Here is a 16377-nt window from a genome sequence, read left to right as displayed (position 1 = left end):
CACTAAACTACGCTCCCGGAGCCCCCCACACCTAAATAAAGTTATTACCCCTAAAACGCCGCTCCTGGACCCTGCCGCAACTATAATAAATGTATTAACCCCTAAACCGCCGCTCCCGGACCCTGCTGCCACCTACATTATACCTATTAACCCCTATCCTGCCCCCTACTACACCGCCGCCACCTATATTCAAGTTATTAACCCCTATCCTGCGGATCCCGGACCCCGCCGCAACTAAATAAATTGTTTAACCCCTAAACCGACACACCCGGAGCCCACCGCCACCTATATTAAAGTTATTAACCCCTATCCTGCCCCCCACTACACCGCCACAACCTACATTAAACTCATTAACCCCTAAACCGCCACCTATATTAAACTTATTAATCCCTAAACCTAAGTCTAACACTAACACCCCCCTAACTTTAATATTATTTTATTAAATCTAAATAAAACTTACTATTATTAACTAAATTATTCTTATTTAAAACTAAATACTTACCTATAAAATAAACCCTAAGATAGCAACAATATAACTAATAATTATATTGTAGCTATTTTAGGATTTATTTTTATTTTACAGGCAACTTTGTATTTATTTTAATTAGGTAGAAAAGTTATTAAATAGTTATTAACTATTTAATAACTACCTAGCTAAAATACTTACAAAATTACCTGTAAAATAAATCCTAACCTAAGTTACAATTAAACCTAACACTACACTATGATTAAATTAATTAAATAAATTAACTACAATTACCTAAAATTAAATTAAATTAAATAAACTAAACTATAGTACAAAAAAAAACACTAATTTACAGAAAATAAAAAAGAATTACAAGAAGTTTAAACTAATTACACCTAATCTAAGCCCCCTAATAAAATAATAAGGCCGCCAAAAATAAAAAAAATGCACTACCCTATTCTAAATTACAAAGTAACCAGCTGTTTAACCAGCCCTTAAAAGGGCTTTTTGCGGGGCATTGCCCCAAAGTAATCAGATCTTTTATCTGTAAAAAAAAATACAACCCCCTCCAACATTAAAACCCACCAACCACATACCCCTACTCTAACCCACCCAAACCCCTCTTCACCCAGCCGAGCCGAATTCTTCATCCAAGTGGCGCAGAAGAGGTCCTCCAGCCGGGCAGAAGTCTTCATCCAGGGGGCGTCTTCAATCTTTATCCATCCGGAGCGGAGCGGTGCCATCTTCCAAGGAGCCGACGCAGAGCCATCCTCTTCAACCGACGGCTGAACGACGAATGAAGGTTCCTTTAAGGGACGACATCCAAGATGGCGTCGCTCGAATTCCAATTGGCTGATAGGATTCTATCAGCCAACGGAATTAAGGTAGGAAAAATCTGATTGGCTGATTCAATCAGCCAATCAGATTGAAGTTTAATCCGATTGGCTGATCCAATCAGCCAATCAGATTGAGCTTGCATTCTATTGGCTGATCGGAACACCCAATAGAATGCAAGCTCAATACGATTGGCTGATTGGATCAGCCAATCGGATTGAACTTCAATCTGATTGGCTGATTGAATCAGCCAATCAGATTTTCCTACCTTAATTCCGATTGGCTGATAGAATCCTATCAGCCAATCTGAATTCGAGGGATGCCATCTTGGATGACGTCCCTTAAAGGAACGTTCATTTGTCGTTCAGTCGTCGGTTGAAGAAGATGGCTCCGCGTCGGCTCCTTGGAAGATGGCTCCGCTCCGCTCCGGATGGATGAAGATTGAAGACGCCGCCTGGATGAAGACTTCTGCTGGATGGAGGACCTCTTCTGCGCCACTTGGATGAAGAATTTGGCTCAGCTGGGTGAAGACGACTCAAGGTAGGGAGATCTTCAGGGGGTTAGTCTTGGTTTTTTTTAAGGGGGGGTTGGGTGGGTTAGAGTAGGGGTATGTGGGTGGTGGGTTTTAATGTTGGGGGGGTTGTATTTTTTTACAGGTAAAAGAGCTGATTACTTTGGGGCAATGCCCCGCAAAAAGCCCTTTTAATTTTCTGTAATTTAGTGGGGGGGGTTTTGTACTATAGTTTAGTTTATTTAATTTAATTTTAGGTAATTGTAGTTAATTTATTTAATTAATTTAATGATAGTGTAGTGTTAGGTTTAATTGTTACTTAGGTTAGGATTTATTTTACAGGTAATTTTGTAACTATTTTAGCTAGGTAGTTATTAAATAGTTAATAACTATTTAATAACTATTGTACCTAGTTAAAATAAATACAAAGTTGCCTGTAAAATAAAAATAAATCCTAAAATAACTACAATATAATTATTAGTTATATTGTAGCTATCTTAGGGTTTATTTTACAGGTAAGTATTTAGTTTTAAATAGGATTAATTTTGTTAATACGAGTAATATTATTTAGGTTTATTAAAATAATATTTAAGTTAGGGGGGTTAGGGTTAGTGTTAGACTTAGGTTTAGGGGTTAATAATTTTAATATAGGTGGTGGCGATATGGGGGGGCAGGATAGGGGTTAATAACTTTAATATAGGTGGCGGCGGGGTCCGGGAGCGGCGGTTTAGGGGTTAAGCAATTTATTTAGTTGCGGCAGGGTCCGGGATCCGCAGGATAGGGGTTAATAAGTTTATGTAGGTGGCGGCGGTATAGGGGACAGCAGATTAGGGGTTAATATGTATAATGTAGGTGGCGGCGGGGTCCGGGAGCGGCGTTTTAGGGGTTAACATGTTTATTATAGTTGCGGCGGGGTCTGGGAGCGGTGGTTTAGGGGGTAATAAATTTATTTAGTTGCGGCGGTGTAGGGGGGGCAGATTAGGGGAGTTTAGACTCGGGGTACATGTTAGGGTGTTAGGTGCAGACATCTCCCATAGGAATCAATGGGATATCGGGCAGCAGCGAACATGAGCTTTCGCTATGGTCAGACTCCCATTGATTCCTATGGGATCCACCACCTCCAGGGTGGCGGATTGAAATCCAGGTACGCTGGCCCGGAATAGTGGCAAGCGTACCTGGTAAACATAGAAACATAGATATTGACGGCAGATAAGAGCCATAGGCCCAGTAAGTCTGCCCGACCTTACCTAACAGTATAAACTTATTTAGGCCTAGATTTGGAGTTTGGCGGTAAAAGGGCTGTTAACGCTCCGCGGGCTTTTTTCTGGCCGCACCATAAAATTAACTCTGGTATAGAGAGTTCAAACAAATGCTGCGTTAGGCTCCAAAAAAGGAGCGTAGAGCATTTTTACCGCAAATGCAACTCTCGATACCAGAGTTGCTTACGGACGCGGCCGGCCTCAAAAACGTGCTCGTGCACGATTCTCCCATAGGAAACAATGGGACTGTTTGAGCTGGAAAAAAACCTAACACCTGCAAAAAAGCAGCGTTCAGCTCCTAACGCAGCCCCATTGTTTCCTATGGGGAAACACTTCCTACGTCTGCACCTAACACTCTAACATGTACCCCGAGTCTAAACACCCCTAACCTTACACTTATTAACCCCTATTCTGCCGCCCCCGCTATCGCTGACCCCTGCATATTATTTTTAACCCCTAATCTGCCGCTCCGTAAACCGCCGCCACCTACGTTATCCCTATGTACCCCTAATCTGCTGCCCTAACCCCGCCGACCCCTATATTATATTTATTAACCCCTAATCTGCCCCCCTCAACGTCGCCGACACCTGCCTACACTTATTAACCCCTAATCTGCCGAGCGGACCTGAGCGCTACTATAATAAAGTTATTAACCCCTAATCTGCCTCACTAACCCTATAATAAATAGTATTAACCCCTAATCTGCCCTCCCTAACATCGCCGACACCTAACTTCAATTATTAACCCCTAATCTGCCGACCGGAGCTCACCGCTACTCTAATAAATGTATTAACCCCTAAAGCTAAGTCTAACCCTAACACTAACACCCCCCTAAGTTAAATATAATTTTTATCTAACGAAATAAATTAACTCTTATTAAATAAATGATTCCTATTTAAAGCTAAATACTTACCTGTAAAATAAATCCTAATATAGCTACAATATAAATTATAATTATATTATAGCTATTTTAGGATTAATATTTATTTTACAGGCAACTTTGTAATTATTTTAACCAGGTACAATAGCTATTAAATAGTTAAGAACTATTTAATAGTTACCTAGTTAAAATAATAACAAATTTACCTGTAAAATAAATCCTAACCTAAGATATAATTAAACCTAACACTACCCTATCAATAAAATAATTAAATAAACTACCTACAATTACCTACAATTAACCTAACACTACACTATCAATAAATTAATTAAACACAATTCCTACAAATAAATACAATTAAATAAACTAGCTAAAGTACAAAAAAATAAAAAAGAACTAAGTTACAGAAAATAAAAAAATATTTACAAACATAAGAAAAATATTACAACAATTTTAAACTAATTACACCTACTCTAAGCCCCCTAATAAAATAACAAAGCCCCCCAAAATAAAAATTTCCCTGCCCTATTCTAAATTAAAAAAGTTACAAGCTCTTTTACCTTACCAGCCCTGAACAGGGCCCTTTGCGGGGCATGCCCCAAGAATTTCAGCTCTTTTGCCTGTAAAAGAATAAATACAATACCCCCCCCCCAACATTACAACCCACCACCCACATACCCCTAATCTAACCCAAACCCCCCTTAAATAAACCTAACACTAAGCCCCTGAAGATCTTCCTACCTTGTCTTCACCATACCAGGTTCACCGATCCGTCCTGAAGAGCTCCTCCGATGTCCTGATCCAAGCCCAAGCGGGGGCTGAAGAGGTCCATGATCCGGTCAAAGTCTTCATCCAAGCGGGGCAGAAGAGGATCTTCCATCCGATTGAAGTCATCATCCAGGCGGCATCTTCTATGGTCTTCCATCCGGAGCGAAGCGGTAGGATCCAGAAGACCTCCAGCGCGGAACATCCATCCGGACCGACGACTGAACGACGAATGACTGTTCCTTTAAGGGACGTCATCCAAGATGGCGTCCCTCGAATTCCGATTGGCTGATAGGATTCTATCAGCCAATCGGAATTAAGGTAGGAATTTTCTGATTGGCTGATGGAATCAGCCAATCAGAATCAAGTTCAATCCGATTGGCTGATCCAATCAGCCAATCAGATTGAGCTCGCATTCTATTGGCTGTTCCGATCAGCCAATAGAATGCGAGCTCAATCTGATTGGCTGATTGGATCGGCCAATCGGATTGAACTAGATTCTGATTGGCTGATTCCATCAGCCAATCAGAAAATTCCTACCTTAATTCCGATTGGCTGATAGAATCCTATCAGCCAATCGGAATTCGAGGGACGCCATCTTGGATGACGTCCCTTAAAGGAACAGTCATTCGTCGTTCAGTCGTCGGTCCGGATGGATGTTCCGCACTGGAGGTCTTCTGGATCCTGCCGCTTCGCTCCGGATGGAAGACCATAGAAGATGCCGCCTGGATGATGACTTCAATCGGATGGAAGATCCTCTTCTGCCCCGCTTGGATGAAGACTTTGACCGGATCATGGACCTCTTCAGCCCCCGCTTGGGCTTGGATCAGGACATCGGAGGAGCTCTTCAGGACGGATCGGTGAACCTGGATGGTGAAGACAAGGTAGGAAGATCTTCAGGGGCTTAGTGTTAGGTTTATTTAAGGGGGGTTTGGGTTAGATTAGGGGTATGTGGGTGGTGGGTTGCAATGTTGGGGGGGGGGGTATTGTATTTATTCTTTTACAGGCAAAAGAGCTGAAATTCTTGGGGCATGCCCCGCAAAGGGCCCTGTTCAGGGCTGGTAAGGTAAAAGAGCTTGTAATTTTTTTAATTTAGAATAGGGTAGGGAATTTTTTATTTTGGGGGGCTTTGTTATTTTATTAGGGGGCTTAGAGTAGGTGTAATTAGTTTAAAATTGTTGTAATATTTTTCTTATGTTTGTAAATATTTTTTTATTTTCTGTAACTTAGTTCTTTTTTATTTTTTGTACTTTAGCTAGTTTATTTAATTGTATTTATTTGTAGGAATTGTGTTTAATTAATTTATTGATAGTGTAGTGTTAGGTTAATTGTAGGTAATTGTAGGTAGTTTATTTAATTATTTTATTGATAGTGTAGTGTTAGGTTTAATTATATCTTAGGTTAGGATTTATTTTACAGGTAAATTTGTAATTATTTTAACTATTTTAGCTATTAAATAGTTCTTAACTATTTAATAGCTATTGTACCTGGTTAAAATAATTACAAAGTTGCCTGTAAAATAAATATAAATCCTAAAATAGCTATAATATAATTATAATTTATATTGTAGCTATATTAGGATTTATTTTACAGGTAAGTATTTAGCTTTAAATAGGAATCATTTATTTAATAAGAGTTAATTTATTTCGTTAGATAAAAATTATATTTAACTTAGGGGGGTGTTAGTGTTAGGGTTAGACTTAGCTTTAGGGGTTAATCAATTTATTAGAATAGCGGTGAGCTCCGCTCGGCAGATTAGGGGTTAATAATTGAAGGTAGGTGTCGGCGATGTTAGGGAGGGCAGATTAGGGGTTAATACTATTTATGATAGGGTTAGTGAGGCGGATTAGGGGTTCATAACTTTATTATAGTAGCGCTCAGGTCCGCTCGGCAGATTAGGGGTTAATAAATGTAGGCAGGTGTCGGCGACGTTGAGGGGGGCAGATTAGGGGTTAATAAATATAATATAGGGGTCGGCGATGTTAGGGCAGCAGATTAGGGGTACATAGGGATAACGTAGGTGGCGGCGATTTGCGGTCGGAAGATTAGGGGTTAATTATTTAAAGTAGCTGGCGGCGATGTTGTGGGGGGCAAGTTAGGGGTTAATAAATATAATATAGGGGTCGGCGGGGTTAGGGGCAGCAGATTAGGGGTACATAAGTATAACGTAGGTGGCGGTCAGCAGATTAGGGGTTAAAAATTTTAATCGAGTGGCGGCGATGTGGGGGGACCTCGGTTTAGGGGTACATAGGTAGTTTATGGGTGTTAGTGTACTTTAGGGTACAGTAGTTAAGAGCTTTATAAACCGGCGTTAGCCAGAAAGCTCTTAACTCCTGCTATTTTCAGGCGGCTGGAGTTTTGTCGTTAGATTTCTAACGCTCACTTCAGAAACGACTCTAAATACCAGCGTTAGAAAGATCCCATTGAAAAGATAGGATACGCAAATGGCGTAGGGGGATCTGCGGTATGGAAAAGTCGCGGCTGAAAAGTGAGCGTTAGACCCTTTAATCACTGACTCCAAATACCGGCGTTAGCCTAAAACCAGCATTATGGACCCTCTAACGCTGGTTTTGACGGCTACCGCCGAACTCCAAATCTAGGCCTTAGTTTGTAGGATAGCCTTATGCTCGTCCCATGCATTTTTAAAGTCCCCCACCGTGTTTGTTGCTACTACCTCTTGAGGAAGTTTATTCCATAAACCAATCACTCTTTCTGTAAAGAAGTGCTTCCTCAAATTACTCCTGAATCTACTACCCTTTAGCTTGAGCTCATGACGCCTTGTTCTTGAATTTTCCATTTTATGTAAAATACCCACAGCCTCAGTTTTACTAAACTCTTTAATGTACTTGAAATTTGCTATCATATCACCTCTTTCCCTTCTCTCCTCATAGCTATACATATTAAGGTCATTGAGCCTATTCTGGTAAGTTTTATTTTTTAGACCATGTACCATTTTGGTAGCCCTCCTTTGCACAGATTCAAGTTTGTTAATATCCTTCTGAAGATATGGCCTCCAGAACTGCACACAATACTCAAGGTGAGGCCTAACTAATGATCTATAAAGTGGCATAAGAACCTTACTATTTCTGCTGCAAATACCTCTACCAATACATCCAAGCATTCTGCTAGCCTTACTCTCTGCATTACTACATTGTTTACTAAGTTTTAAATCATCTGAAATAATAATTCCCAAGTCCTGTTCCTCATCTGTAACAGTCAGTAAAGTGTAATTGAGTCTGTAATTAACATTTGGATTTTTCTTCCCTAAATGCATTATTTTACATTTTGCAGTCGTTTGACCAATCCTCCAATTGTTGTATATCACTTCTCATTTTGTCTACCCCCCCTGGAACATCCACTCTGTTACAAATTTTTGTATCATCTGCAAAGAGACATGCTTTCCCCTGTAGCCCTTTGCTGATATCGCAGATAAATATGTTAAACAAAACAGGCCCCAGAACTAACCCCTGAGGAACACCACTAGTAACAGCCCCCTCTGCTGAATGAACTCCATTTACTAAGACACTTTGTTTTCTGTCCTTAAGCCAGAATTCCACCCAATTCACAATTTTTGAATCTAGACCAAGGAGATACAGTTTGTGAATTAGTTTATTGTGTGGGACGGTGTCAAATGCTTTGCTGAAATCTAGATATGCTACATCAACTGCTCCACCCTTGTCTAATACTTTTGTTAAATAATCAAAGAAGTCAATTAGATTAGTCTGACATGATCTCCCTGAAGTAAAACCATGCTGATTTTGGTCCTCTAAATTGTTTGTCTTTATGTAAGTCATAATTCTTTCTTTTAAGAGGCTTTCCATTAATTTCCCTACTACTGAAGTTAAAGGGACACTCAAGTCAAAATTAAACTTCAAGATTCAGATACAGCATACAATTTTAAACAACTTTCCAATTTACTTCCATTAACAAAATGTGCACAGTCTTTTTATATTTACACTTTTTGAGTCACCAACTCCTACTGAGCATGTGCAAGAATTCACAGCATATACGTATATGCATTTGTGATTGGCTGATGGCTGTCACATGATACAGGGGGAGTGGAAATAGAGAAAACTTTGCAATTTATTTAACAAAAATCTACTACTCATTTGAAGTTCAGACTAAGTGCTATTGCATTGTCTTCTTATCATGCATTTGTTGATTATGCAAATGTACAGTGTTGACTGGTCCTTTAAACTAACTGACCTGTAGTTGCCAGATTCTTCTCTACTGCCCTTTTTATGAAGAGGTATTACATTTGCTATTCTCCAATCATCTGGGACAGCTCCTGTTAATAGTGACTGATTAAACAGATCAGTTAATGGGACAGTTAGCACTGATCGAAGTTCTTTTAAAACCCTTGGATGAATATTATCAGGACCCACTGCCTTTTTAACATTTATTTTTGATAATGCTAACAAAACCTCATCCTCTGTAAAAAGAATTCCAGCGTATTTGCGGTTGACGGCTTGATAAATAGAGGCCTTTGTCTGAATTATGAAAGAAAAATTGTGGGTTCCATATCCCTTTAACAACATTAATAGCAGAGTTTAAGATTTTTTCAGAAAAAAATGAAATTCCTACTTTCAGTATTCAGTTAATGGGATTATCTCACAAGTTAATCAATTACCACCTTTAAATTATGCAGTTATGTAATTTCAGACACTAACTCTCATTGTTATATGAAAAAAAGCTCATTGGTAAGATGTTGCGGTCATTTTCAGTTGTACTTGCATGCAGCATCTTGTGGTCATTGGAATCACAGACTATAGGTTTTAAATTCTCATTAACCAAACACAGAAGTCAGGGATTTTCCCATATTTCATTGCTAAGGAATTTTTCTTGTTTGTTTATTTTGTGTGCAATTTAACAGACATCTGTCCTACAGATTGGAAGAGTTTGAATGTAGGAAAATATTAAGTGCTTGTCCTTAAGTAAAATAATGTAGTTACCTATTATCCTTTCTTGGGCCAGACTACGAGTGGAGCACAAAATATCACTTATGTGAGTGTGATATTTGCACTCTACTCAGTAATACCAGTGCACGCAAATGTGCGCTACTATTACAAGTCAGATCCAATTTGAACGCGACCTCGCATTCGCATTGCAGGGAAGCTTTGCACTCACCAGTCCAGATTGCGCTTCCATAGGCTCTAATGTGAGCCTCGTTCTCATGGCATGAGAACCTAGCACAATGAAGGGGGTAAGTCGCGCAGCGATGAGCAGCAAATTGAAATATGTATGTATATGAATATATACATATATATTTATGTGTTTATACCTTATGTATATATACACATATTAACACTTAAATATTTATGTATATAAGCATATACATATATATTTACAGGGAACACACAGTCCCCATACACCACAATGTAAAGTCTGGGTTTTTTTTCTAACACCCCACATCCACCAACTTGTAAGTCCTATAAACTGCTTTGTGCAGTTTAAAAAAAAGTAAAAAATGCTACTATTGTTTAATATTAAAAACCCACGCTAGACATACATTTTGGGGCAATTGGGGCACTTTTTGAAAATTAACCAGAGATCTGATCTCTGGTTATTTTATGGAGCGCTAATTGCTACAAGGAGTTCGCTGTAGCAATAACTAGTCTCTTGTAATGGCTGGTTATTTATTGTGCGCCCGTAAAAGGGGCACATTTGCCCATTTACAGGCGCACAATAAATTAGCACTCCACTTGTAATCTTGCCCTTTATGTTTTAATGATAGCAATTTATATGTTTACAGCCCAGAGCAATACAATTATTAAAGGGACACTAAACGCAATTTTTTTTTCTTTAATGATTTAGATAGAGCATGCAATTTTAAGCAACTTTCTAATTTACTCCTATGATCAATTTTTCTTCGTTCTCTTGCTATCTTTATTTAAATAGCAGGAATGTGACGCATAGGAGCCGACCCATTTTTTGGTTGAGAACCTGGGTTATGCTTGCTTATTGGTGGGTGATAAAATATGTTTTAAGAGAGTAAACGTCATTGTCTTTGAATTCTATGACTAGACTGTTTCATTTTCCTAGGCAAGGTTGCTTATGTCTTATGTTTACATACTTCTTTTTACTGCATGGCATAATAATAGTTCATATTTGTTCTTCATTGAACTATGGTATATTTGTTTTGTTATATTTATATAACTTTGAACTACAAAGAACATCTGGGAAGATATTTAGATTTTTAGTCATGCATAATTGCTAACCATTCAGTTTAGTTTTTCTCCTAGTAAGTGGTTAAACAAAAGTAAAATGAAGAGACAATGGCCTCTATGTATCAAGCCGTCTACTTACCTGCATTTGCCGGCCCAATACGCTCGCCTACCATCGCCGCAGCGGACCTGAATACGTTCGCCAAAGTTATCAAGAAAGCTGTCAAAAGCTGCGCACCATGCGCAGCTTTCTTGCTAGCCTGTCACTAAGCACCCACACTATACTATACCTATACCGCACCTAAATAAACTTATTACCCCCTAAACCGCTGCTCCTGGACCCCGCCGCAACTATAATAAATATATTAACCCCTAAACCGCTGCTCCTGGATCCCGCCGCCACTATAATAAATATATGAACTCCTAAACCGCCGCTCCTGGACCCCGCCCCAACTATAATAAATATATTAACCCATAAACCGCCGCTCCCGGACCCCGCCGCCACCTACATTATACCTATTAACCCCTAATCTGCCGCCCCAAATACCATCACCACCTATATTAAAGTTATTAACCCCCTATCCTGCGGATCCCGGACCCCGCCGCAACTAAATACATTTTTTAACCCCTAAACCACCGCTCCCGGACCCCGCCGCAACTAAATTAAATGTTTAACCCCTAAACCGCCGCTCCCGGACCCCGCCGCAACTAAATTAAATGTTTAACCCCTAAACCGCCGCTCCCGGACCCCGCCTCCACCTATATTTAACTTATTAACCCCTAAACCTAAGTCTAACACTAACATTCAATCCGATTGGCTGATTGGATCAGCCAATAGAATGCGAGGTCAATTCTATTGGCTGATCCAATCAGCCAATCGGATTGAACTTCAATCCAATTGGCTGATTAAATCAATCAATCGGATTTTTCCTACCTTAATTCCGATTGGCTGATAGAATCCTATCAGCCAATCGGAATTCGAGGGACGCCATCTTGGATGATGTCATTTAAAGGACCAGGCATTCAGTGTTACGACGTCGTTGGAAGAAGACGGCTCCGCGTCGGCTGGATGGAAGATGGCTCCGCTCCGGATGATTGAAGATAAAAGACGCCACTTGGATGAAGACATCGGCCGGATGGAGGACCTCTTCTGCCCCGCTTGGATGAAGACATCGGCTGGATGGAGGACCTCTTCTGCCCCGCTTGGATGAAGAATTCGGCCCGGCTGGGTGAACACGGCTCAAGGTAGGGTGTGATCTTCAGGGGGTTAGTGTTAGGTTTTTTTAAGGGGGGATTGGGTGGGTTTTAGAGTAGGGGTGTGTGGGTGGTGGGTTGTAATGTTGGGGGGGTTGTATTTTTTTTTACAGGTAATGCCCCGCAAAAAGCCCTTTTAAGAGCTGGTAAAAGAGCTGATTACTTTGTAATTTAGTATAGGGTAGGGCATTTTATTATTTTGGGGGGCTTTTTTATTTTATTCGGGGGGCTTAGATTAGGTGTAATTAGTTTAAAGTTCTTGTAATTTTTTTTTATTTTCTGTAATTTAGTGTTTGTTTGTTTGTTTTTTTGTACTATAGTTTAGTTTATTTCATTGTATTTAATTTTAGGTAATTGTAGGTCATTTTTTAAATTAATTTAATGATAGTGTAGTGTTAGGTGTATTTGCAACTTAGGTTAGGGTTTATTTTACACGTAATTTTGTAGTTACTTTAACTAGGTAGCTATTAAATAGTTAATAACTATTTAATAGCTATTGTACCTAGTTAAAATAAATACAAAGTTGCCTGTAAAATAAATATAAATCCTACAATAGCTACAATATAATTATTAGTTATATTGTAGCTATTTTAGGGTTTATTTTACAGGTAAGTATTTAGTTTTAAATAGGAATAATTTAGTTAATAATTGTAATATGTATTTAGATTTATTTAAATAATATTTAAGTTAGGGGGGTGTTAGTGTTAGACTTAGGTTTAGGGGTTAATAAGTTTAATATAGGTGCCGGCGGGGTCCGGGAGTGGCAGTTTAGGGGTTAAACATTTAATTTAGTTGCGGCGGGTCAGGGGAACGGTAGTTTAGGGGTTAAACATTTAATTTAGTTGCGGCAGGGTCCGGGAGCGGTGGTTTAGGGTTAAAAAATGTATTTAGTTGCGGCGGGGTCCGGGATCCGCAGGTAGGGGTTAATAACTTGAATATAGGTGGCGGCGGTATAGGGAGCGGCAGATTAGGGGTTAATAGGTATAATGTAGGTCGCAGCGGGGTCCGGGAGCGGCGGTTTAGGGGTTAATAAGTATAAAGTAGGTGGCGGTGGTGTAGGGAGGGCAGATTAGGGGAGTTTAGACTCGGGGTACATGTTAGGGTGTTAGGTGCAGACATCTCCCATAGGAATCAATGGGTTATCAGGCAGCAGCGAACATGAACTTTCGCTATGGTCAGACTCCCATTGATTCTTATGGGATCCACCACCTCCAGGGCGGAGGATTGAAAACCAGGTACGCTGGGCCGGAATAGTGCCGAGCGTGCCTGCTAGTTATTTGATAACTACCAAAAGTAGTCAGATTGTGCCGAACTTGCGTTCGGAACATCTGTAGTGACGTAAGAATCGATCTGTGTCGGACTGAGACCGGCGGATCGTAGCTTACTTCACTATATTCTACTTTTGCAGGTCTCTAGCCTTTGATAACTAAGGCAAATCAGCCTCGCCAGAAATACGCTGCGGAATTCCAGCGTATTTGCGGTTGACGGCTTGATAACTAGAGGCCAAGAATTGCTTCTAGACACTCTGGGTCCGGATTATTTATGGTCTAGAAAGAACTATAGGTAATATGGGAATGGTTTAGGGATTCTTGGATAAAGTTTGTTTGGTCCCATGTTTCTTAAAGGGACACAGAACCCCAAATGTTTCTTTCATGATTCAGAAAAGAAAGTTTACAATTTACTTCTATTATCAAATTGACTTCGATCTTTGTTTCCTTTGTTAAAAAGCATATGGGAAGGCTCAGGAGTATAGATATGTCTGGAGAACATTATACATGTGAAAGAGCACTCCAGACATGTGCACATCACTTAAAGGGACAGTAAACCTACAAACTAATGTTATATAATTCTGCACATAGTGCAGAATTCTATAACTTTAGCTTAGCGCCAAGCTTATAAATCTAACGATTGCAGAGATATTATTTTCCAAAATGCAATTTTCCTGATCGCCGCTCCTGGCTCTACTGAGCGGGTCTTAATTTGTATAGGCGCATCGCGGGCACGCTGTCTAGTCACAGCCGACCCGATCGTGCCATTAAACTGAATGTAGCTCGCTCCCGCTACCAGACCAGAGCGGGAGTGAGCTACATTCAGTTTAATGGCGTTATCGGGCCGGCTGTGACTAGACAGCGTGCCCGCTATGTGCGCTTGTGCAAATTATACCCGCTCAGTAGAGCCAAGAATGGCGATCAGGAAAATCTCTGCAATCGTTAGATTTATAAGCTTGGCGCTAAGCTAATGTTATATAATTCTGCATGTTGTGCAGAATTATATAACATTAGTTCGTAGGTTTACTGTCCCTTTAAATGGACACTCAAGTCAAAATTAAACTTTAATGCTGCAGATAGATCATGACATTTTAAACAACTTTCCAATATATTTCCATTAAAAAAATGTGCACAGTCTTTTTATATTTACACTTTTTGAGTCACCAGCTCCTATTGAGCATGTGCAAGAATTCACAGTCCATACCTATATGCATTTGTGATTGGCTGATGGAGAAGTGGAAATAGACATAACTGAAATGTGTCAGAAAAATAAATCTGCTACTCATGTGAAGTTCAGAGTAAGTGCTATTGCATTGTCTTTTTATTGTGCATTTGTTGATTATGTAAATCTACTGTATTTACTGGTCCTTTAAGTAGGTATGTTTCTCAACAAAGAATGGCATGAAGCAAATTTGGTAATATAAGTAATATAAGTATTTTTTTTAAAATTGTGCTGAGGTCTGAATCACAAAATAAACATTTTGGGTTACAGGTTCTGATGAAGAAAGACCTACTTAGGAATATTTACAGTTAAAGGGACACTGAAACCATTTTTTTTCTTTCGTGATTCAGATAGAGCATGACGTTTTAAGCAACTTTATAATTTACTGTATCTTTATTTGAAATGCAAGAATGTAAGTTTAGATGCTGGCCCATTTTTGGTGAACAACTTGGGTTGTTCTTCCTGATTGGTGGATAAATTCATCCACCAATAAAAAAGTGCTGTCTAGAGTTATGAACTAATAAAAAAGCTTAGATGCCTTTTTTCAAATAAAGATAGCAAGAGAACGAAGGAAAATTGATAATAGGAGTAAATTTAAAGTTGCTTAAAATTGCATGCTCTATCTGAATCACAAAAGAAAAAAATTGGGTTCAGTGTCCCTTTAAAGTGAATATAAATTTTGATGCTAAAGTGCCCGTTTATTTAAAATTCGATTAAAAACAGGGGCACTTTAATTCATCAAAATTTACATTTCACTCCGGTTGTGAAAAAACTTACCTTTTAATCTTGACAGCAATTCCAGCTTCCTCCGGTCGTCGCAAGCCATTTGTGATGTCAGAAATGATGGATAGGTCATCCTCCAATCACGGCTTCCCCCCCCGTCCCCCGGGGGAATCAGTGTCTGATTCAACACCGTGATTGGAGGAAGCCGGATTTCTCATTTTAGACCCAGGAAGAATCTTTGCTACGGGTGGAGGAAGCTGGAACTGCTGTCAAGATTAAAAGGTAAATTTTGATGACTTAAAGTGCCCCTGTTTTTAATCAAATTTTTAAAAACCGGGCACTTTAGCATCAAAATTTACATTCACTTTAAAGGACAATAGCTTATATTAGCAATGTGTTTTACAATTGGCTTTCATTGAATGTAAACCGTTTTCACGTGCCTGTATAGATTAAACATTTTCAACATTTGTTTTAACACCTTCTCAACATTTATGAGGTAATCTGGTCACTTTACATACTGCCAACTAATAAAGAGCCAATTTAGGGCCAAGTGTATGAAACGTTAACTCCTTAGCACAATGTGACAAATATATATGTTGTACGGTACTTTGCTTATTGTGCAGCACTACATATATATATATATATATGTCGGAGCTGTAGGAGGCTCCAGCAATCTCAGCTGTTAAGTTACAGCCGAGAGCTGGAATTCCTGAGCTCCAGGCATTTGTCTTCATATGAAACCGGAGAGCGATCAGTGCTCCAGTTCCATATGAAGGCAGACACTGTGTGTGTCACCGTCTGTAACAATCATCTGCAGGTGCCAGTGGGAGGAATGGGAAGGGAATCCGAGCGGCGGGTGGGTGTTCCAGCACAGGAGGGGGAGGGAGTGAATATGAGGGCCGTACAATGCAGAAAATAAAAATAAAGGGAGAGGGAGAGTAGGGGTGCTACGCTACAGAAAAAAGGTGGTGTGGGAGGTCCCTAACTAATGATCGTGGGGGGACCACTACACTACATAAAATAAGAAAAAA

Source organism: Bombina bombina, chromosome 6 (genome assembly GCF_027579735.1).
Source record: "Bombina bombina isolate aBomBom1 chromosome 6, aBomBom1.pri, whole genome shotgun sequence".
Classification (NCBI taxonomy): domain Eukaryota; kingdom Metazoa; phylum Chordata; class Amphibia; order Anura; family Bombinatoridae; genus Bombina; species Bombina bombina.
Note: the sequence above shows the minus strand (reverse complement) of the source record.